Consider the following 23,336-nt stretch of genomic DNA (forward strand, 5'->3'; position numbering starts at 1 on the left):
TTTGAAGTCATACTGCATGATACCCATTCCATGTGTTCCAACACTCCAGGTTCAAGGGATTCTTCCTCCAGCTAAAACATGCATGGGAAACCCAGAGTATCGTCCACCGTGTGATTGGGAAACGATTTAAAATGCATCTCAGTTTTCGTATCCTGGTCCTCGGGTTCACCATTCCAGACGCTTTACTAACACTCTCCCCGCTTGGAGAGTCAGTGCCTTTAACCTCCTGTTTGGCACAGCTTGCAATTTCTGTGCAAGATGAACAGGAATAGGGAGAACCAAAGAGAGACTAGCAGTAGGTGTCTGCACGGGCAAATGTAACGCTCATTTCCCACCAGGAAGAGGAATTAACCAAAGGCTCAGCGTGCCCTGCTGGAAACAGATTAGTGCCTGAAGCAATCCTGCGGTTTTGTGCCCAGCTCACAAGAAAGCGAATTGAAGAAAGAAGCTCAGGGGCACTGTAATTCACAAACCTGCAGAGTTATAAATGACAGCTATCCTCCAAAAGTATATTGAAGTAAGCCTGCGAAGGAGACTTGAAAGCGGCGCAGAATTTCAGGAAAACGATTGCAGGGGGTAGACTGGAATTGCCCTGAAAGCATAGGAAAAGAGGCACAACGTCGACAATGATGCACTTGGCCAAAAAGGGCGTATGTGTTTTTTCCTACATATATATTCAGGAAAAAACGCATATGCACTTTTTGGCCAACCAAGCAAGCCTGTAAAGGAAATCTGCACTACAATGAAGTCTCACTGCCTCCCGGGCAAAAGGGCCAGCCGAAAAAAGTGTAAAATCCAGAAAGGTAGGACAGGATATGGAGAACAGGGAGCCTTGTTATGCTGATTGGCAGGATGTAAATTGCCAGCAGCCACCCTGGAGAAGTGTATGGTGTTTCCTGAAACACGTAAGAAACAAAGCAACACAGCCTATGGCACTTCCACTTATGGTCCTATACCTTACGGAAATTAAAATCAAAAACAGACAGCCATCCCAATATTTGGGACGGCTGTGTTCACAAGAAGCTCGTCTACAGTATCAGGTAAATATCCCAGAAAGCAAAAAATGGATAAAGAAGTTGTGGCACGTACGTGCAATGCAATATCACTCAGCAATGAAATCTGTGTCATCAGGCCCGTAGCGGCATAGTGAGTGGATGCAGGTACGGTGATTCTACGTGAACTACGTCACACAGAAAAAGAAACATCATAAGATATCACTAATACACGGAATGTAAACTTGACTACACATGAACTGAATTAGAAAACAGAACAGTGTCTCAAATTTAGAAAACCAACTAGTGCTTGTTATGGGGAAAGGTGCGTTGGGGTGCTGCATAAAACCAGAGACTGAAATTAGCACAGATAGCTTTCCATAAGCCAAATATGTAATAGACAAGACCTACTCCTTGCTCAACGAAATGGAACCAACACCACATATTCAACGCCTAGGAATATACCTGACTAGGAAGAATCTTAAAACCCATGGATATATATGTCTCCGTAAGAGAATGAAGCGTGTGTACAGCGGCCGAATGCAGCAGTGAAAATCCGATAAATCCCATTATCAAAATAAATTTCGAAAACAAAACACAAAGACAGTGAAATAGAGAGCAATTCTTAAATAATTCACTCAGGGCATGTGATGCAACCGGGATTGACCACATCTACACCCAGAGCTGGTTGAGACATAAGGCTGGACACTTCAGTCTGATAGCATTGGTGAGTTTCGGTGAGTAAATGCAGACCCTTTGAAGTCATACTGCATGGTACCCATTCCATGGGTCCCAACACTCCAGGTTCAAGGGATTCTTCCTCCAGCTAAAACATGCACGGGAAACCCAGAGTATCCTACACCGTGTGATTGGGAAACGATTTAAAATGCATCTCAGTTTTCGTATCCTGGTCCTCGGGTTCACCATTCCAGACGCTTTACTAACACTCTCCCCGCTTGGAGAGTCAGTGCCTTTAACCTCCTGTTTGGCACAGATTGCAATTTCTGTGCAAGATGAACAGGAATAGGGAGAACCAATGAGAGACTAGCTGTAGGTGTCTGCACGGGCAAATGTAACGCTCATTTCCCACCAGGAAGACGAATTAACCAAAGGCTCAGTGTGCCCTGCCGGAAACAGATTAGGGCCTGAAGCAATCCTGCGGTTTTGTGCCCAGCTCACAAGAAAGCGAGTTGAAGAAAGGAGCTCAGGGGTACTGTAATTCACAAACCTGCAGAGTTATAAAAGACAGCTATCCTCCAAAAATATATTGAAGTAAGCCTGCGAAGGGGGCTTGAAAGCGGGGCAGAATTTCAGGACAACGATTGCAGGGGGTAGACTGGAATTACCCTGAAAGCATAGGAAAAGAGGCAGAACGTCGACAATGATGCACTTGGCCAAAAAGCGCGTATGCGTTTTTTCCTGAATATATTCAGGAAAAAACGCATACGCGCTTTTTGGCCAACCAAGCAAGCCTGTAAAGGAAATCTGCACTACAATGAAGTCTCACTGCCCCTCAGGCAAAGGGGCCATCTGAAAAAAGTGTAAAATCCATAATGGTAGGACAGGATATGGAAAACAGGGAACCTTCTTATGCTGATTGGCAGGATGTAAATTGCCAACAGCCACCCTGGAGAAGTGTATGGTGTTTCCTGAAACACGAAGAAATAAAGCAACACAGCCTATGGCAATTGCCCTTATGGTCCTATTCCTTAGGGAAATTAAAATCAAAAACAGAGAGCCACCCCAAAGTTTGGGACGGCTGTGTTCACAAGAAGCTCGTCTACAGTATCAGGTAAATATCCCAGAAAGCAAAAAATGGATAAAGAACTTGTGTCACGTACGTACAATGCAATATCACTCAGCAATGAAATCTGTGTCATCAGGCCCGAAGCGGCATAGTGAGTGGATGCAGGTACGGTGATTCTACGTGAACTACGTCACACAGAAAAAGAAACATCATAAGATATCACTAATACACGGAATGTAAACTTGACTACACATGAACTGAATTACAAAACAGAACAGGGTCTCAAATTTAGAAAACCAAATAGTGCTTGCTTATGGGGAAATGTGCGTTGGGGTGCTGCATAAAACCAGAGACTGAAATTAGCACAGATAACTTTCCATAAGCCAAATATGTAATAGACAAGACCTACTCCTTGCTCAACGAAATGGACCCAACACCACATATTCAACGCCTAGGAATATACCTGACTAGGAAGAATCTTAAAACCCATGGATATATATGTCTCCGTAAGAGAATCAAGCGTGTGTACAGCGGCCGAAACGCAGCCGTGAAAATCCGATAAATCCCATTATCAAAATAAATTTCGAAAACAAAACACAAAGTCAGTGAAATAGAGAGCAATTCTTAAATAATTCACTCAGGGCATGTGATGCAACCGGGATTGACCACATCTACACCCAGAGCTGGTTGAGACATAAGGCTGGACACGTCAGGCTGATAGCATTGGTGAGTTTCGGTGAGCAAATGCAGACCCTTTGAAGTCATACTGCATGGTACCCATTCCATGGGTCCCAACTCTCCAGATTCAAGGGATTCTTCCTCCAGCTAAAACATGCATGGGAAACCCAGAGTATCGTCCACCGTGTGATTGGGAAACGATTTAAAATGCATCTCAGTTTTCGTATCCTGGTCCTCGGGTTCACCATTCCAGATGCTTTACTAACACTCTCCCCGCTTGGAGAGTCAGTGCCTTTAACCTCCTCTTTGGAACAGCTTCCAATTTCTGAGCAAGATGAACAGGAATAGGGAGAACCAATGAGAGACTAGCTATAGGTGTCTGCACGGGCAAATGTAACGCTCATTTCCCACCAGGAAGAGGAATTAACCAAAGGCTCAGCGTGCCCTGCAGGAAACAGATTAGGGCCTGAAGCAATCCTGCGGTTTTGTGCCCAGCTCACAAGAAAGCGAGTTGAAGAAAGGAGCTCAGGGGCACTGTAATTCACAAACCTGCAGAGTTATAAATGACAGCTATCCTCCAAAAATATATTGAAGTAAGCCTGCGAAGGGAACTTGAAAGCAGGGCAGAGTTTCAGGAAAACCATTGCAGGGGGTAGATTGGAATTTCCCTGAAAGCATAGGAAAAGAGGCAGAACTTCGACAATGATGCACTTGGCCAAAAAGGGCGTATGCGTTTTTTCCTGAATATATTCAGGAAAAAACGCATACGCCCTTTTTGGCCAACCAAGCAAGCCTGTAAATGAAATCTGCACTACAATGAAGTCTCACTGCCCCCCGGGCAAAAGGGCCATCTGAAAAAAGTGTAAAATCCAGAAAGGTAGGACAGGATATGGAGAACAGGGAGCCTTGTTATGCTCATTGGCAGGATGTAAATTGCCAGCAGCCACCCTGGAGAAGTGTATGGTGTTTCCTGAAACACGTAAGAAACAAAGCAACACAGCCTATGGCACTTCCACTTATGGTCCTATAGCTTACGGAAATTAAAATCAAAAACAGACAGCCACCCCAATATTTGGGACGGCTGTGTTCACAAGAAGCTCGTCTACAGTATCAGGTAAATATCCCAGAAAGCAAAAAATGGATAAAGAACTTGTGGCACGTACGTACAATGCAATATCACTCAGCAATGAAATCTGTGTCATCAGGCCCGAAGAGGCATAGTGAGTGGATGCAGGTACGGTGATTCTACGTGAACTACGTCACACAGAAAAAGAAACATCATAAGATATCACTAATACACGGAATGTAAACTTGACTACACATGAACTGAATTACAAAACAGAAAAGGGTCTCAAATTTAGAAAACCAAATAGTGCTTGCTTATGGGGAAAGGTGCGTTGGGGTGCTGCATAAAACCAGAGACTGAAATTAGCACAGATAACTTTCCATAAGCCAAATATGTAATAGACAAGACCTACTCCTTGCTCAACGAAATGGACCCAACACCACATATTCAACGCCTAGGAATATACCTGACTAGGAAGAATCTTAAAACCCATGGATATATATGTCTCCGTAAGAGAATCAAGCGTGTGTACAGCGGCCGAAACGCAGCCGTGAAAATCCGATAAATCCCATTATCAAAATAAATTTCGAAAACAAAACACAAAGACAGTGAAATAGAGAGCAATTCTTAAATAATTCACTCAGGGCATGTGATGCAACCGGGATTGACCACATCTACACCCAGAGCTGGTTGAGACATAAGGCTGGACACGTCAGGCTGATAGCATTGGTGAGTTTCGGTGAGCAAATGCAGACCCTTTGAAGTCATACTGCATGGTACCCATTCCATGGGTCCCAACTCTCCAGATTCAAGGGATTCTTCCTCCAGCTAAAACATGCATGGGAAACCCAGAGTATCGTCCACCGTGTGATTGGGAAACGATTTAAAATGCATCTCAGTTTTCGTATCCTGGTCCTCGGGTTCACCATTCCAGATGCTTTACTAACACTCTCCCCGCTTGGAGAGTCAGTGCCTTTAAACTCCTCTTTGGAACAGCTTCCAATTTCTGAGCAAGATGAACACGAATAGGGAGAACCAATGAGAGACTAGCTATAGGTGTCTGCACGGGCAAATGTAACGCTCATTTCCCACCAGGAAGAGGAATTAACCAAAGGCTCAGCGTGCCCTGCCGGAAACAGATTAGGGCCTGAAGCAATCCTGCGGTTTTGTGCCCAGCTCACAAGAAAGCGAGTTGAAGAAAGGAGCTCAGGGGCACTGTAATTCACAAACCTGCAGAGTTATAAATGACAGCTATCCTCCAAAAATATATTGAAGTAAGCCTGCGAAGGGAACTTGAAAGCAGGGCAGAGTTTCAGGAAAACCATTGCAGGGGGTAGATTGTAATTGCCGTGTAAGCATAGGAAAAGAGGCAAAACTTCGACAATGATGCACTTGGCCAAAAAGGGCGTATGCGTTTTTTCCTGAATATATTCAGGAAAAAACGCATACGCCCTTTTTGGCCAACCAAGCAAGCCTGTAAATGAAATCTGCACTACAATGAAGTCTCACTGCCCCCCGGGCAAAAGGGCCATCTGAAAAAAGTGTAAAATCCAGAAAGGTAGGACAGGATATGGAGAACAGGGAGCCTTGTTATGCTGATTGGCAGGATGTAAATTGCCAACAGCCACCCTGGAGAAGTGTATGGTGTTTCCTGAAACACGTAAGAAACAAAGCAACACAGCCTATGGCACTTCCACATATGGCCCTCTAGCTTACGGAAATTAAAATCAAAAACAGACAGCCACCCCAATATTTGGGACGGCTGTGTTCAAAAGAAGCTCGTCTACAGTATCAGGTAAATATCCCAGAAAGCAAAAAATGGATAAAGAACTTGTGGCACGTACGTACAATGCAATATCACTCAGCAATGAAATCTGTGTCATCAGGCCCGTAGCGGCATAGTGAGTGGATGCAGGTACGGTGATTCTACGTGAACTACGTCACACAGAAAAAGAAACATCATAAGATATCACTAATACACGGAATGTAAACTTGACTACACATGAACTGAATTACAAAACAGAACAGGGTCTCAAATTTAGAAAACCAACTAGTGCTTGCTTATGGGGAAAGGTGCGTTGGGGTGCTGCATAATACCAGAGACTGAAATTAGCACAGATAACTTTCCATAAGCCAAATATGTAATAGACAAGACCTACTCCTTGCTCAACGAAATGGACCCAACACCACATATTCAACGCCTAGGAATTTACCTGACTAGGAAGAATCTTAAAACCCATGGATATATATGTCTCCGTAAGAGAATCAAGCGTGTGTACAGCGGCCGAAACGCAGCCGTGAAAATCCGATAAATCCCATTATCAAAATAAATTTCGAAAACAAAACACAAAGACATTGAAATAGAGAGCAATTCTTAAATAATTCACTCAGGGCATGTGTTGCAACCGGGATTGACCACATCTACACCCAGAGCTGGTTGAGACATAAGGCTGGACACTTCAGGCTGATAGCATTGGTGAGTTTCGGTGAGCAAATGCAGACCCTTTGAAGTCATACTGCATGGTACCCATTCCAAGGGTCCCAACTCTCCAGGTTCAAGGCATTCTTCCTCCAGCTAAAACATGCATGGGAAACCCAGAGTATCGTCCACCGTGTGATTGGGAATCGATTTAAAATGCATCTCAGTTTTCGTATCCTGGTCCTCGGGTTCACCATTCCAGATGCTTTACTAACACTCTCCTCCCTTGGAGAGTCAGTGCCTTTAACCTCCTGTTTGGCACAGCTTGCAATTTCTGTGCAAGATGAACAGGAATAGGGAGAACGAATGAGAGACTAGCTGTAGGTGTCTGCACGGGCAAATGTAATTCTCATTGCCGACCAGGAAGAGGAATTAAACAAAGGCTCAGCGTGCCCTGCTGAAAACAGATTAGGGCCTGAAGCAATCCTGCGGTTTTGTGCCCAGCTCACAAGAAAGCGAGTTGAAGAAAGGAGCTCAGGAGAACTGTAATTCACAAACCTGCAGAGTTATAAATGACAGCTATCCTCCAAAAATATATTGAAGTAAGCCTGCGAAGGGGACTTGAAAGCGGGGCAGAATTTCAGGAAAACGATTGCAGGGGGTAGACTGGAATTGCCCTGAAAGCATAGGAAAAGAGGCACAACGTCGACAATGATGCACTTGGCCAAAAAGGGCGTATGCGTTTTTTCCTGAATATATTCAGGAAAAAACGCATAAGCCCTTTTTGGCCAACCAAGCAAGCCTGTAAAGGAAATCTGCACTACAATGAAGTCTCACTGTCCCCCGGGCAAAAGGGCCATCTGAAAAAAGTGTAAAATCCAGAAAGGTAGGACAGGATATGGAGAACAGGGAGCCTTGTTATGCTGATTGGAAGGATGTAAATTGCCAGCAGCCACCCTGGAGAAGTGTATGGTGTTTCCTGAAACACGTAAGAAACAAAGCAACACAGCCTATGGCACTTCCACTTATGGTCCTATAGCTTACGGAAATTAAAAGCAAAAACAAACAGCCACCCCAATATTTGGGACGGCTGTGTTCACAAGAATCTCGTCTACAGTATCAGGTAAATATCCCAGAAAGCAAAAAATGGATAAAGAACTTGTGGCACGTACGTGCAATGCAGTATCACTCAGCAATGAAATCTGTGTCATCAGGCCCGTAGCGGCATAGTGAGTGGATGCAGGTACGGTGATTCTACGTGAACTACGTCACACAGAAAAAGAAACATCATAAGATATCACTAATACACGGAATTTAAACTTGACTACACATGAACTGAATTACAAAACAGAACAGGGTCTCAAATTTAGAAAACCAACTAGTGCTTGCTTATGGGGAAAGGTGCGCTGGGGTGCTGCATAAAACCAGAGACTGAAATTAGCACAGATAACTTTCCATAAGCCAAATATGTAATAGACAAGACCTACTCCTTGCTCAACGAAATGGACCCAACACCACATATTCAACGCCTAGGAATATACCTGACTAGGAAGAATCTTAAAACCCATGGATATATATGTCTCCGTAAGAGAATCAAGCGTGTGTACAGCGGCCGATACGCAGCAGTGAAAATCCGGTAAATCCCATTATCAAAATAAATTTCGAAAACAAAACACAAAGACAGTGAAATAGAGAGCAATTCTTAAATAATTCACTCAGGGCATGTGATGCAACCGGGATTGACCACATCTACACCCAGAGCTGGTTGAGACATAAGGCTGGACACTTCAGGCTGATAGCATTGGTGAGTTTCGGTGAGCAAATGCAGACCCTTTGAAGTCATACTGCATGGTACCCATTCCATGGGTCCCAACTCTCCAGATTCAAGGGATTCTTCCTCCAGCTAAAACATGCATGGGAAACCCAGAGTATCGTCCACCGTGTGATTGGGAAACGATTTAAAATGCATCTCAGTTTTTGTATCCTGGTCCTCGGATTCACCATTCCAGATGCTTTACTAACACTCTCCCCGCTTGGAGAGTCAGTGCCTTTAACCTCCTCTTTGGCACAGCTTGCAATTTCTGTGCAAGATGAACAGGAATAGGGAGAACCAATGAGAGACTAGCTGTAGGTGTCTGCACGGGCAAATGTAATGCTCATTTCCCACCAGGAAGAGGAATTAACCAAAGGCTCAGCGTGCCCTGCCGGAAACAGATTAGGGCCTGAAGCAATCCTGCGGTTTTGTGCCCAGCTCACAAGAAAGCGAGTTGAAGAAAGGAGCTCAGGGACACTGTAATTCACAAACATGCAGAGTAATAAATGACAGCTATCCTCCAAAAATATATTGAAGTAAGCCTGCGAAGGGGACTTGAAAGCGGGGCAGAGTTTCAGGAAAACGATTGCAGGGGGTAGACTGGAATTGCCCTGAAAGCATAGGAAAAGAGGCAGAACTTCGACAATGATGCACTTGGACAAAAAGGGCGTATGCGTTTTTTCCTGAATATATTCAGGAAAAAACGCATACGCCCTTTTTGGCCAACCAAGCAAGCCTGTAAATGAAATCTGCACTACAATCAAGTCTCACTGCCCCCCGGGCAAAAGGGCCATCTGAAAAAAGTGTAAAATCCAGAAAGGTAGGACAGGATATGGAGAACAGGGAGCCTTGTTATGCTCATTGGCAGGATGTAAATTGCCAGCAGCCACCCTGGAGAAGTGTATGGTGTTTCCTGAAACACGTAAGAAACAAAGCAACACAGCCTATGGCACTTCCACTTATGGTCCTATAGCTTACGGAAATTAAAATCAAAAACAGACAGCCACCCCAATATTTAGGATGGCTGTGTTCACAAGAAGCTCGTCTACAGTATCAGGTAAATATCCCAGAAAGCAAAAAATGGATAAAGAAGTTGTGGCACGTACGTACAATGCAACATCACTCAGCAATGAAATCTGTGTCATCAGGCCCGTAGCGGCATAGTGAGTGGATGCAGGTACGGTGATTCTACGTGAACTACGTCACACAGAAAAAGAAACATCATAAGATATCACTAATACACGGAATGTAAACTTGACTACACATGAACTGAATTACAAAACAGAACAGGGACTCAAATTTAGAAAACCAACTAGTGCTTGCTTATGGGGAAAGGTGCCTTGGGGTGTTGCATAAAATCAGAGACTGAAATTAGCACAGATAACTTTCCATAAGCCAAATATGTAATAGACAAGACCTACTCCTTGCTCAACGAAATGGACCCAATACCACATATTCAACGCCTAGGAATATACCTGACTAGGAAGAATCTTAAAACCCATGGATATATATGTCTCCGTAAGAGAATCAAGCGTGTGTACAGCGGCCGAAACGCAGCAGTGAAAATACGATAAATCCCATTATCAAAATAAATTTCGAAAACAAAACACAAAGACAGTGAAATAGAGTGCAATTCTTAAATAATTCACTCAGGGCATGTGATGCAACCGGGATTGACCTAATCTACACCCAGAGCTGGTTGAGACATAAGGCTGGACACTTCAGGCTGATAGCATTGGTGAGTTTCGGTGAGCAAATGCAGACCCTTTGAAGTCATACTGCATGGTACCCATTCCATGGGTCCCAACTCTCCAGGTTCAAGGCATTCTTCCTTCCGCTAAAACATGCATGGGAAACCCAGAGTATCGTCCACCGTGTGATTGGGAATCGATTTAAAATGCATCTCAGTTTTCGTATACTTGTCCTCGGGTTCACCATTCCAGATGCTTTACTAACACTCTCCCCGCTTGGAGAGTCAGTGCCTTTAACCTCCTCTTTGGCACAGCTTGCAATTTCTGTGCAAGATGAACAGGAATAGGGAGAACCAATGAGAGACTAGCTGTAGGTGTCTGCACGGGCAAATGTAACGCTCATTGCCGACCAGGAAGAGGAATTAAACAAAGGCCCAGCGTGCCCTGCTGAAAACAGATTAGGGCCTGAAGCAATCCTGTGGTTTTGTGCCCAGCTCACAAGAAAGCGAGTTGAAGAAAGGAGCTCAGGGGCACTGTAATTCACAAACCTGCAGAGTTATAAATGACAGCTATCCTCCAAAAATATATTGAAGTAAGCCTGCGAAGGGGACTTGAAAACGGGGCAGAATTTCAGGAAAACGATTGCAGGGGGTAGACTGGAATTGCCCTGAAAGCATAGGAAAAGAGGCACAACGTCGACAATGATGCACTTGGCCAAAAAGGGCGTATGCGTTTTTTCCTGAATATATTCAGGAAAAAACGCATACGACGTTTTTGGCCAACCAAGCAAGCCTGTAAAGGAAATCTTCACTACAATGAAATCTCACTGCCTCCCTGGGCAAAAGGGCCATCTGAAAAAATTGTAAAATCCAGAAATGTAGGACAGGATATGGAGAACAGGGAGCCTTGTTTTGCTGATTGGCAGGATGTAAATTGCCAGCAGCCAACCTGGAGAAGTGTATGGTGTTTCCTGAAACACGTAAGAAACAAAGCAACACAGCCTATGGCACTTCCACTTATGGTCCTATAGCTTACGGAAATTAAAATCAAAAACAGACAGCCACCCCAATATTTGGGACGGCTGTGTTCAAAAGAAGCTCGTCTACAGTATCAGGTAAATATCCCAGAAAGCAAAAAATGGATAAAGAACTTGTGGCACGTACGTACAATGCAATATCACTCAGCAATGAAATCTGTGTCATCAGGCCCGTAGCGGCATAGTGAGTGGATGCAGGTACGGTGATTCTACGTGAACTACGTCACACAGAAAAAGAAACATCATAAGATATCACTAATACACGGAATGTAAACTTGACTACACATGAACTGAATTACAAAACAGAACAGGGTCTCAAATTTAGAAAACCAACTAGTGCTTGCTTATGGGGAAAGGTGCGTTGGGGTGCTGCATAAAACCAGAGAGTGAAATTAGCACAGATAACTTTCCATAAGCCAAATATGTAATAGACAAGACCTACTCCTTGCTCAACGAAATGGACCCAACACCACATATTCAACGCCTAGGAATATACCTGACTAGGAAGAATCTTAAAACCCATGGATATATATGTCTCCGTAAGAGAATCAAGCGTGTGTACAGCGGCCGAAACGCAGCCGTGAAAATCCGATAAATCCCATTATCAAAATAAATTTCGAAAACAAAACACAAAGACAGTGAAATAGAGAGCAATTCTTAAATAATTCACTCAGGGCATGTGATGCAACCGGGATTGACCACATCTACACCCAGAGCTGGTTGAGACATAAGGCTGGACACTTCAGGCTGATAGCATTGGTGAGTTTCGGTGAGCAAATGCAGACCCTTTGAAGTCATACTGCATGGTACCCATTCCAAGGGTCCCAACTCTCCAGGTTCAAGGCATTCTTCCTCCAGCTAAAACATGCATGGGAAACCCAGAGTATCGTCCACCGTGTGATTGGGAATCGATTTAAAATGCATCTCAGTTTTCGTATCCTGGTCCTCGGGTTCACCATTCCAGATGCTTTACTAACACTCTCCCCGCTTGGAGAGTCAGTGCCTTTAACCTCCTGTTTGGCACAGCTTGCAATTTCTGTGCAAGATGAACAGGAATAGGGAGAACCAATGAGAGACTAGCTGTAGGTGTCTGCACGGGCAAATGTAATTCTCATTGCCGACCAGGAAGAGGAATTAAACAAAGGCTCAGCGTGCCCTGCTGAAAACAGATTAGGGCCTGAAGCAATCCTGCGGTTTTGTGCCCAGCTCACAAGAAAGCGAGTTGAAGAAAGGAGCTCAGGGGCACTGTAATTCACAAACCTGCAGAGTTATAAATGACAGCTATCCTCCAAAAATATATTGAAGTAAGCCTGCGAAGGGGACTTGAAAGCGGGGCAGAATTTCAGGAAAACGATTGCAGGGGGTAGACTGGAATTGCCCTGAAAGCATAGGAAAAGAGGCAGAACGTCGACAATGATGCACTTGGCCAAAAAGGGCGTATGCGTTTTTTCCTGAATATATTCAGGAAAAAACGCATACGCCCTTTTTGGCCAACCAAGCAAGCCTGTAAAGGAAATCTGCACTACAATGAAGTCTCACTGCCCCCCGGGCAAAAGGGCCATCTGAAAAAAGTGTAAAATCCAGAAAGGTAGGACAGGATATGGAGAACAGGGATCCTTGTTATGCTGATTGGCAGGATGTAAGTTGCCAGCAGCCACCCTGGAGAAGTGTATGGTGTTTCCTGAAACACGTAAGAAACAAAGCAACACAGCCTATGGCACTTCCACTTATGGTCCTATAGCTTACGGAAATTAAAATCAAAAACAGACAGCCACCCCAATATTTGGGACGGCTGTGTTCTCAAGAAGCTCGTCTACAGTACCAGGTAAATATCCCAGAAAGCAAAAAATGAATAAAGAAGTTGTGGCACATACGTGGAATGGAGTATCACTCAGCAATGAAATCTGTGTCATCAGGCCTGTAGCGGCATAGTGAGTGGATGCAGGTACGGTGATTCTACGTGAACTACGTCACACAGAAAAAGAAACATCATAAGATATCACTAATACACGGAATGTAAACTTGACTACACATGAACTGAATTACAAAACAGAACAGGGTCTCAAATTTAGAAAACCAACTAGTGCTTGCATATGGGGAAAGGTGCCTTGGGGTGCTGCGTAAAACCAGAGACTGAAATTAGCACAGATAACATTCCATAAGCCAAATATGTAATAGAGAAGACCTACTCCTTGCTCAACGAAATGGACTCAACACCACATATTCAACGCCTAGGAATATACCTGACTAGGAAGAATCTTAAAACCCATGGATATATATGTCTCCGTAAGAGAATCAAGCGTGTCTACAGCGGCCGAAAGGCAGCAGTGAAAATCCGATAAATCCCATTATCAAAATAAATTTCGAAAACAAAACACAAAGACAGTGAAATAGAGAGCAATTCTTAAATAATTAACTCAGGGCATGTGATACAACCGAGATTTAACACATCTACACCCAGAGCTGGTTGAGACATAAGGCTGGACACTTCAGGCTGATAGCATTGGTGAGTTTCGGTGAGCGAATGCAGACCCTTTGAAGTCATACTGCATGGTACCCATTCCATGGGTCCCAACTCTCCAGGTTCAAGGGATTCTTCCTCCAGCTAAAACATGCATGGGAAACCCAGAGTATCGTCCACCGTGTGATTGGGAAACGATTTAAAATGCATCTCAGTTTTCATATCCTGGTCCTCGGGTTCACCATTCCAGATGCTTTACTAACGCTCTCCCCGCTTGGAGAGTCAGTGCCTTTAACCTCCTCTTTGGCACAGCTTGCAATTTCTGTGCAAGATGAACAGGAATAGGGAGAACCAATGGGAGACTAGCTTTAGGTGTCTGCACAGGCAAATGTAACGCTCATTGCCCACCAGGAAGAGGAATTAAACAAAGGCTCAGTGTTCCCTGCTGGAAACAGATTAGGGCCTGAAGCAATCCTGCGGTTTTGTGCCCAGCTCACAAGAAAGCGAGTTGAAGAAAGGAGCTCAGGGGCACTGTAATTCACAAACCTGCAGAGTTATAAATGACAGCTATCCTCCAAAAATATATTGAAGTAAGCCTGCGAAGGGGACTTGAAAGCGGGGCAGAATTTCAGGAAAACGATTGCAGGGGGTAGACTGGAATTGCCCTGAAAGCATAGGAAAAGAGGCACAACGTCAACAATGATGCACTTGGCCAAAAAGGGCGTATGCGTTTTTCCTGAATATATTCAGGAAAAAACGCATACGCCCTTTTTGGCCAACCAAGCAAGCCTCTAAAGGAAATCTGCACTACAATGAAGTCTCACTGCCCCCCGGGCAAAAGGGCCATCTGAAAAAAGTGTAAAATCCAGAAAGGTAGGACAGGATATGGAGAACAGGGTGCCTTGTTATGCTGATTGGCAGGATGTAAATTGCCAGCAGCCATCCTGGAGAAGTGTATGGTGTTTCCTGAAACACGTAAGAAACAAAGAAACACAGCCTATGGCATTTCCACTTATGGTCCTATAGCTTACGGAAATTAATATCAAAAACAGACAGCCACCCCAATATTTGGGACGGCTGTGTTCAAAAGAAGCTCGTCTACAGTATCAGGTAAATATCCCAGAAAGCAAAAAATGGATAAAGAAGTTGTGGCACGTATGTACAATGCAATATCACTCAGCAATGAAATCTGTGTCATCAGGCCCGTAGCGGCATAGTGAGTGGATGCAGGTACGGTGATTCTACGTGAACTACGTCACACAGAAAAAGAAACATCATAAGATATCACTAATACACGGAATGTAAACTTGACTACACATGAACTGAATTACAAAACAGAACAGGGTCTCAAATTTAGAAAACCAACTAGTGCTTGCTTATGGGGAAAGGTGCCTTGGGGTGCTGCATAAAACCAGAGACTGAAATTAGCACAGATAACTTTCCATAAGCCAAATATGTAATAGACAAGACCTACTCCTTGCTCAAGGAAATGGACTCAACACCACATATTCAACGCCTAGGAATATACCTGACTAGGAAGAATCTAAAAACCCATGTATTTATATGTCTCCGTAAGAGAATCAAGCGTGTGTACAGCGGCATAAACGCAGCAGTGAAAATCCGATAAATCCCATTATCAAAATAAATTTCGAAAACAAAACACAAAGACAGTGAAATATAGAGCAATTCTTAAATAATTCACTCAGGGCATGTGATGCAACCGGGATTGAACACATCTACACCCAGAGCTGGTTGAGACATAAGGCTGGACACTTCAGGCTGATAGCATTGGTGAGTTTCGGTGAGCAAATGCAGACCCTTTGAAGTCATACTGCATGGTACCCATTCCATGGGTCCCAGCTCTCCAGGTTGAAGGGATTCTTCGTTCCGCTAAAACATGCATGGGAAACACAGAGTATGGTACACCGTGAGATAGGGAAACGATTTAAAATGGATCTCAGTTTTCGTATCCTTGTCTTCGGGTTCACCATTCCAGACGCTTTACTAACACTCTCCCCGCTTGGAGAGTCAGTGCCTTTAACCTCCTCTTTGGCACAGCTTGCAATTTCTGTGCAAGATGAACAGGAATAGGGAGAACCAATGAGAGACTAGCTGTAGGTGTCTGCACCGGCAAATGTAATGCTCATTTCCCACCAGGAAGAGGAATTAACCAAAGGCTCAGCATGCCCTGCCGGAAACAGATTTGGGCCTGAAATAATCCTGCGGTTTTGTGCCCAGCTCACAAGAAAGCGAGTTGAAGAAAGGAGCTCAGGGGCACTGTAATTCACAAACCTGCAGAGTTATAAATGACAGCTATCCTCCAAAAATATATTGAAGTATGCCTGCGAAGGGGATTTGAAAGTGGGGCAGAATTTCAGGAAAACGATTGCAGGGGGTAGACTGGAATTGCCCTGAAAGCATAGGAAAAGAGGCAGAACGTCGACAATGATGCACTTGGCCAAAAATGGCGTATGCGTTTTCCCTGAATATATTCAGGAAAAAACGTATACGCCCTTTTTGGCCAACCAAGAAGCCTGAAAAGGAAATCTGCACTACAATGAAGTCTCACTGCCCCCCGGGTAAAAGGGCCATCTGAAAAAAGTGTAAAATCCAGAAAGGTAGGACAGGATATGGAGAACAGGGAGCCTTGTTATGCTGATTGGCAGGATGTAAATTGCCAGCAGCCACCCTGGAGAAGTGTATGGTGTTTCCTGAAACACGTAAGAAACAAAGCAACACAGCCTATGGCAATTCCACTTATGGTCCTATAGCTTACGGAAATTAAAATCAAAAACAGACAGCCACCCCAAATTTTGGGACGGCTGTGTTTCCAAGAAGCTCGTCTACAGTATCAGCTAAATATCCCAGAAAGCAAAAAATGGATAAAGAAGTTGTGGCACGTACGTGCAATGCAGTATCACTCAGCAAAGAAATCTGTGTCATCAGGCCGGTAGCGGCATAGTGAGTGGATGCAGGTACGGTGATTCTACGTGAACTACGTCACACAGAAAAAGAAACATCATAAGATATCACTAATACACGGAATGTAAACTTGACTACACATGAACTGAATTACAAAACAGAACAGGGTCTCAAATTTAGAAAACCAACTAGAGCTTGCTTATGGGGAAAGGTGCGTTGGGGTGCTGCATAAAACCAGAGACTGAAATTAGCACAGATAACTTTCCATAACCCAAATATGTAATAGACAAGACCTACTCCTTGCTCAACGAAATGGACCCAACAACACATATTCAACGCCTAGGAATATACCTGACTAGGAAGAATCTTAAAACCCATGGATATATATATCTCCGTAAGAGAATCAAGCATGTGTACAGCGGCCGAAACACAGCAGTGAAAATCCGATAAATCCTATTATCAAATTAATTTCGAAAACAAAACACAAAGACAGTGAAATAGAGAGCAATTCTTCAATAATTCACTCAGGGCATGTGATGCAACCGGGATTGACCACATCTACACCCAGAGCTGGTTGAGACATAAGGCTGGACACTTCAGGCTGATAGCATTGGTGAGTTTCGGTGAGCAAATGCAGACCCTTTGAAGTCATACTGCATGGTACCCATTCCATGGGTCCCAACTCTCCAGGTTCAAGCGATTCTTCCTCCAGCTAAAACATGCATGGGAAACCCACTGTATGGTCCACCGTGTGATTGGGAAACGATTTAAAATGCATCTCAGTTTTCGTATCCTGGTCCTCGGGTTCACCATTCCATATGCTTTACTAAAACTCTCCCCGCTTGGTGAGTCAGTGCCTTTAACCTCCTCTTTGGCACAGCTTGCAATTTCTGTGCAAGATGAACAGGAATAGGGAGAACCAATGAGAGACTAGCTGTACGTGTCTGCACGGGCAAATGTAACGCTCATTGCCCACCAGGAAGAGGAATTAACCAAAGGCTCAGCATGCCCTGCTGAAAACAGATTAGGGCCTGAAGCAATCCTGCGGTTTTGTGCCCAGCTCACAAGAAAGCGAGTTGAACAAAGGAGCTCAGGGGCACTGTAATTCACAAACCTGCAGAGTTATAAATGACAGCTATCCTCCAAAAATATATTGAAGTAAGCCTGCGAAGGGGACTTGAAAGCGGGGCAGAATTTCAGGAAAACGATTGCAGGGGGTAGACTGGAATTGCCCTGAAAGCATAGGAAAAGAGGCAGAACGTCGACAATGATGCACTTGGCCAAAAAGGGCGTATGCGTTTTTTCCTAAATATATTCAGGAAAAAACGCATACGCCCTTATTGGCCAACCAAGCAAGCCTGTAAAGGAAATCTGCACTACAATGAAGTCTCACTGCCCCCCGGGCAAAAGGGCCATCTGAAAAAAGTGTAAAATCCAGAAAGGTAGGACAGGATATGGAGAACAGGGAGCCTTGTTATGCTGATTGGCAGGATGTAAATTGCCAGCAGCCACCCTGGAGAAATGTATGGTGTTTCCTGAAACACGTAAGAAACAAAGCAACACAGCCTATGGCACTTCCACTTATGGTCCTATAGCTTACGGAAATTAAAATCAAAAACAGACAGCCACCCCAATATTTGGAACGGCTGTGTTCACAAGAAGCTCGTCTACAGTATCAGGTAAATATCCCAAAAAGCAAAAAATGTATAAAGAAGTTGTGGCACGTACGTACAATGCAATATCACTCAGCAATGAAATCTGTGTCATCAGGGCCGTAGCGGCATAGTGAGTGGATGCAGGTACGGTGATTCTACGTGAACTACGTCACACAGAAAAAGAAACATCATAAGATATCACTAATACACGGAATTTAAGCTTCACTACACATGAACTGAATTACAAAACAGAACAGGGTCTCAAATTTAGAAAACCAACTAGTGCTTGCTTATGGGGAAAGGTGACTTGGGGTGCTGCATAAAACCAGAGACTGAAATTAGCACAGATAACTTTCCATAAGTCAAATACGTAATAGACAAGACCTATTCCTTGCTCAACGAACTGGACCCAACACCACATATTCAACGCCTAGGAATATACCTGACTAGGAAGAATCTTAAAACCCATGGATATATATGTCTCCATAAGAGAATCAAGCGTGTGTACAGCGGCATAAACGCAGCAGTGAAAATCCGATAAATCGCATTATCAAAATAAATTTCAAAATCAAAACACAAAAACAGTGAAATAGAGTGCAATTCTTAAATAATTCACTCAGGGCATGTGATGCAACCGGGATTTAACACATCTACACCCAGAGCTGGTTGAGACATAAGGCTGGACACTTCAGTCTGATAGCATTGGTGAGTTTCGGTGAGCAAATGCAGACCCTTTGAAGTCATACTGCATGGTACCTATTCCATGGGTCCCACCTCTCCAGGGTCAAGGGATTCTTCCTCCAGCTAAAACATGCATGGGAAACCCAGAGTATCGTCCACCGTGTGATTGGGAAACGATTTAAAATGCATCTCAGTTTTCGTATCCTGGTCCTCGGGTTCACCATTCCAGATGCTTTACTAACATTCTCCCCGCTTGGAGAGTCAGTGCCTTTAACCTCCTGTTTGGCACAGCTTGCAATTTCTGTGCAAGATGAACAGGAATAGGGAGAACCAATGAGAGACTAGCTATAGCTGTCTGCACGGGCAAATGTAACGCTCATTTCCCACGAGGAAGAGGAATTAAGCAAAGGCTCAGCGTGCCCTGCCGGAAACAGATTAGAGCCTGAAGCAATCCTGCGGTTTTGTGCCCAGCTCACAAGAAAGCGAGTTGAAAAAAGGAGCTCAGGGGCACTGTAATTCACAAACCTGCAGAGTTATAAATGTCAGCTATCCTCCAAAAGTATATTGAACTAAGCCTGCGAAGGGGACTTGAAAGCGGGGCAGAATTTCAGGAAAACGATTGCAGGGGGTAGACTGGAATTGCCCTGAAAGCAAAGGAAAAGAGGCACAACGTCGACAATGATGCATTTGGCCAAAATGGGCGTATGCGTTTTTTCCTGAATATATTCAGGAAAAAACGCATACGCACTTTTTCGCCAACCAAGAAAGCTTGTAAAGGAAATCTGCACTACAATGAAGTCTCACTACCCCCCGAGCAAAAGGGCCATCTGAAAAAAGTGTAAAGTCCAGAAAGGTAGGACAGGATATGGAGAACAGGGAGCCTTGTTATGCTGATTGGCAGGATGTAAATTGTGAACAGCCACCCTGGAGAAGTGTATGGTGTTTCCTGAAACACGTAAGAAATAAAGCAACACAGCCTATGGCAATTGCACTTATGGTCCTATTGCTTAGGGAAATTAAAATCAAAAACATTGAGCCACCCCAAAATTTGGGACGGCTGTGTTCCAAAGAAGCTCGTCTACAGTACCAGGTAAATATCTCAGAAAGCAAAAAATGGATAAAGAAGTTGTGGCACGTACGTGCAATGCAATATCACTCAGCAATGAAATCTGTGTCATCAGGCCCGTAGCGGCATAGTGAGTGGATGCAGGTACGGTGATTCTACGTGAACTACGTCACACAGAAAAAGAAACATCATAAGATATCACTAATACACGGAATGTAAACTTGACTACACATGAACTGAATTACAAAACAGAACAGGGTCTCAAATTTAGAAAACCAACTAGTGCTTGCTTATGGGGAAAGGTGCCTTGGGGTGCTGCATAAAACCAGAGACTGAAATTAACACAGATAACATTCCATGAGCCAAATATGTAATAGACTAGACCTACTCCTTGCTCAACGAAATGGACTCAACACCACATATTCAACGCCTTGGAATATACCTGACTAGGAAGAATCTTAAAACCCATGAATTTATATGTCTCCGTAAGAGAATCAAGCGTGTGTACAGCGGCATAAATGCAGCAGTGAAAATCCGATAAATCCCATTATCAAAATAAATTTCAAAAACAAAACACAAAGACAGTGAAATAGAGAGCAATTCTTAAATAATTCACTCAGGGCATGTGATGCAACCGGGATTTACCACATCTACACCCAGAGCTGGTTGAGACATAAGGCTGGACACTTCAGGCTGATAGCATTGGTGAGTTTCGGTGAGCAAATGCAGACCCTTTGAAGTCATACTGCATGGTACCTATTCCATGGGGCCCAACTCTCCAGGTTCAAGGGATTCTTCCTCCAGCTAAAACATGCATGGCAAACCCACAGTATGGTCCACCGTGTGATTGGGAAACGATTTAAAATGCATCTCAGTTTTCGTATCCTGGTCCTCGGGTTCACCATTCTAGATGCTTTACTAACACTCTCCCCGCTTGGAGAGTCAGTGCCTTTAACCTCCTCTTTGGCACAGCTTGCAATTTCTGTGCAAGATGAACAGGAATAGGGAGAACCAATGAGAGACTAGCTATAGGTGTCTGCACGGGCAAATGTAATGTTCATTTCCCACCAGGAAGAGGAATTAACCAAAGGCTCAGCGTGCCCTGCCGGAAAGAGATTAGGGCCTGAAGCAATCCTGCGGTTTTGTGCCCAGCTCACAAGAAAGCGAGTTGAAGAAAGGAGCTCAGGGGCACTGTAATTCACAAACCTGCAGAGTTATAAATGACAGCTATCCTCCAAAAATATATTGAAGTAAGCCTGCGAAGGGGACTTGAAAGCGGGGCAGAATTTCAGGAAAACGATTGCAGGGGGTAGACTGGAATTGCCCTGAAAGCATAGGAAAAGAGGCTGAACGTCGACAATGATGCACTTGGCGAAAAAGGGCGTATGCGTATTTTCCTGAATATATTCAGGAAAAAACGCATACGCCCTTTTTGGCCAACCAAGCAAGCCTTTAAAGGAAATCTGCACTACAATGAAGTCTCACTGCCCCCCGGGCAAAAGGGCCATCTAAAAAAAGTGTAAAATCCAGAAAGGTAGGACACTATATGGAGAACAGGGAGCCTTGTTATGCTGATTGGCAGGATGTAAATTGCCAGCAGCCACCCTGGAGAAGTGTATGGTGTTTCCTGAAACACGTAAAAAACAAAGCAACCCAGACTATGGCACTTCCACTTATGGTCCTATAGCTTACGGAAATTAAAATCAAAAACAGACAGCAACCCCAATATTTGGGACGCCTGTGTTCACAAGAAGCTCGTCTACAGTATCAGGTAAATATCCCAGAAAGCAAAAAATGGATAAAGAAATTGTGGCACGTACGTACAATGCAATATCACTCAGCAATGAAATCTGTGTCATCAGGCCCGTAGCGGCATAGTGAGTGGATGCAGGTACGGTGATTCTACGTGAACTACGTCACACAGAAAAAGAAACATCATAAGATATCACTATTACACGGAATGTAAACTTGACTACACATGAACTGAATTACAAAACAGAACAGGGTCTCAAATTTAGAAAACTAACTAGTCCTTGCTTATGGGGAACGGTGCGTTGGGGTGCTGCATAAAACCAGAGACTGAAATTAGCACAGATAACTTTCCATAAGCCAAATATATAATAGACAAGACCTACTCCTTGCTCAACGAAATGGACCCAACACCACATATTCAACGCCTAGGAATATACCTGACTAGGAAGAGTCTTAAAACCCATGGATATATATGTCTCCATAAGAGAATCAAGCGTGTGTACAGCGGCCGAAACGCAGCAGTGAAAATCCGATAAATCCCATTATCAAAATAAATTTCGAAAACAAAACACAGACAGTGAAATAGAGAGCAATTCTTAAATAATTCACTCAGTGCATGTGATGCAACCGGGATTTAACACATCTATACCCAGAGCTGGTTGAGACATAAGGCAGGACACTTCAGGCTGATAGCATTGGTGAGTTTCCGTGAGCAAATGCAGACCCTTTGAAGTCATACTGCATGGTACCCATTCCATGGATCCCAACTCTCCAGGTTCAAGGGATTCTTCCTCCAGCTAAAACATGCATGGGAAACGCAGAGTATCGTCCACCGTGTGATTGGGAAACGATTTAAAATGCATCTCCGATTTCGTATCCTGGTGCTCGGGTTCACCATACCTGATGCTTTACTAACACTCTCCCTGCTTGGAGAGTCAGTGCCTTTAACCTCCTGTTTGGCACAGCTTGCAATTTCTGTGCAAGTTGAACAGGAATAGGGAGAACCAATGAGAGACTAGCTGTAGGTGTCTGTACGGGCAAATATAACGCTCATTTCCCACCAGGAAGAGGAATTAACCAAAGGCTCAGAGTGCCCTGCTGGAAACAGATTAGTGCCTGAAGCAATCCTGCGGTTTTGTGCCCAGCTCACAAGAAAGCGAGTTGAAGAAAGGATCTCAGGGGCACTGTAATTCACAAACCTGCAGAGTTATAAATGACAGCTATCCTCCAAAAATATATTGAAGTAAGCCTGCGAAGGGGACTTGAAAGCGGCGCCGAATTTCAGGAAAATGATTGCAGGGGGTAGACTGGAATTGCCCTTAAGGCATAGGAAAAGAGGCAGAACGTCGACAATGAT

The sequence above is a fragment of the Phocoena phocoena genome, chromosome 4, assembly GCF_963924675.1.
Source record: "Phocoena phocoena chromosome 4, mPhoPho1.1, whole genome shotgun sequence".
In the NCBI taxonomy this organism is placed as follows: Eukaryota; Metazoa; Chordata; class Mammalia; order Artiodactyla; family Phocoenidae; genus Phocoena; species Phocoena phocoena.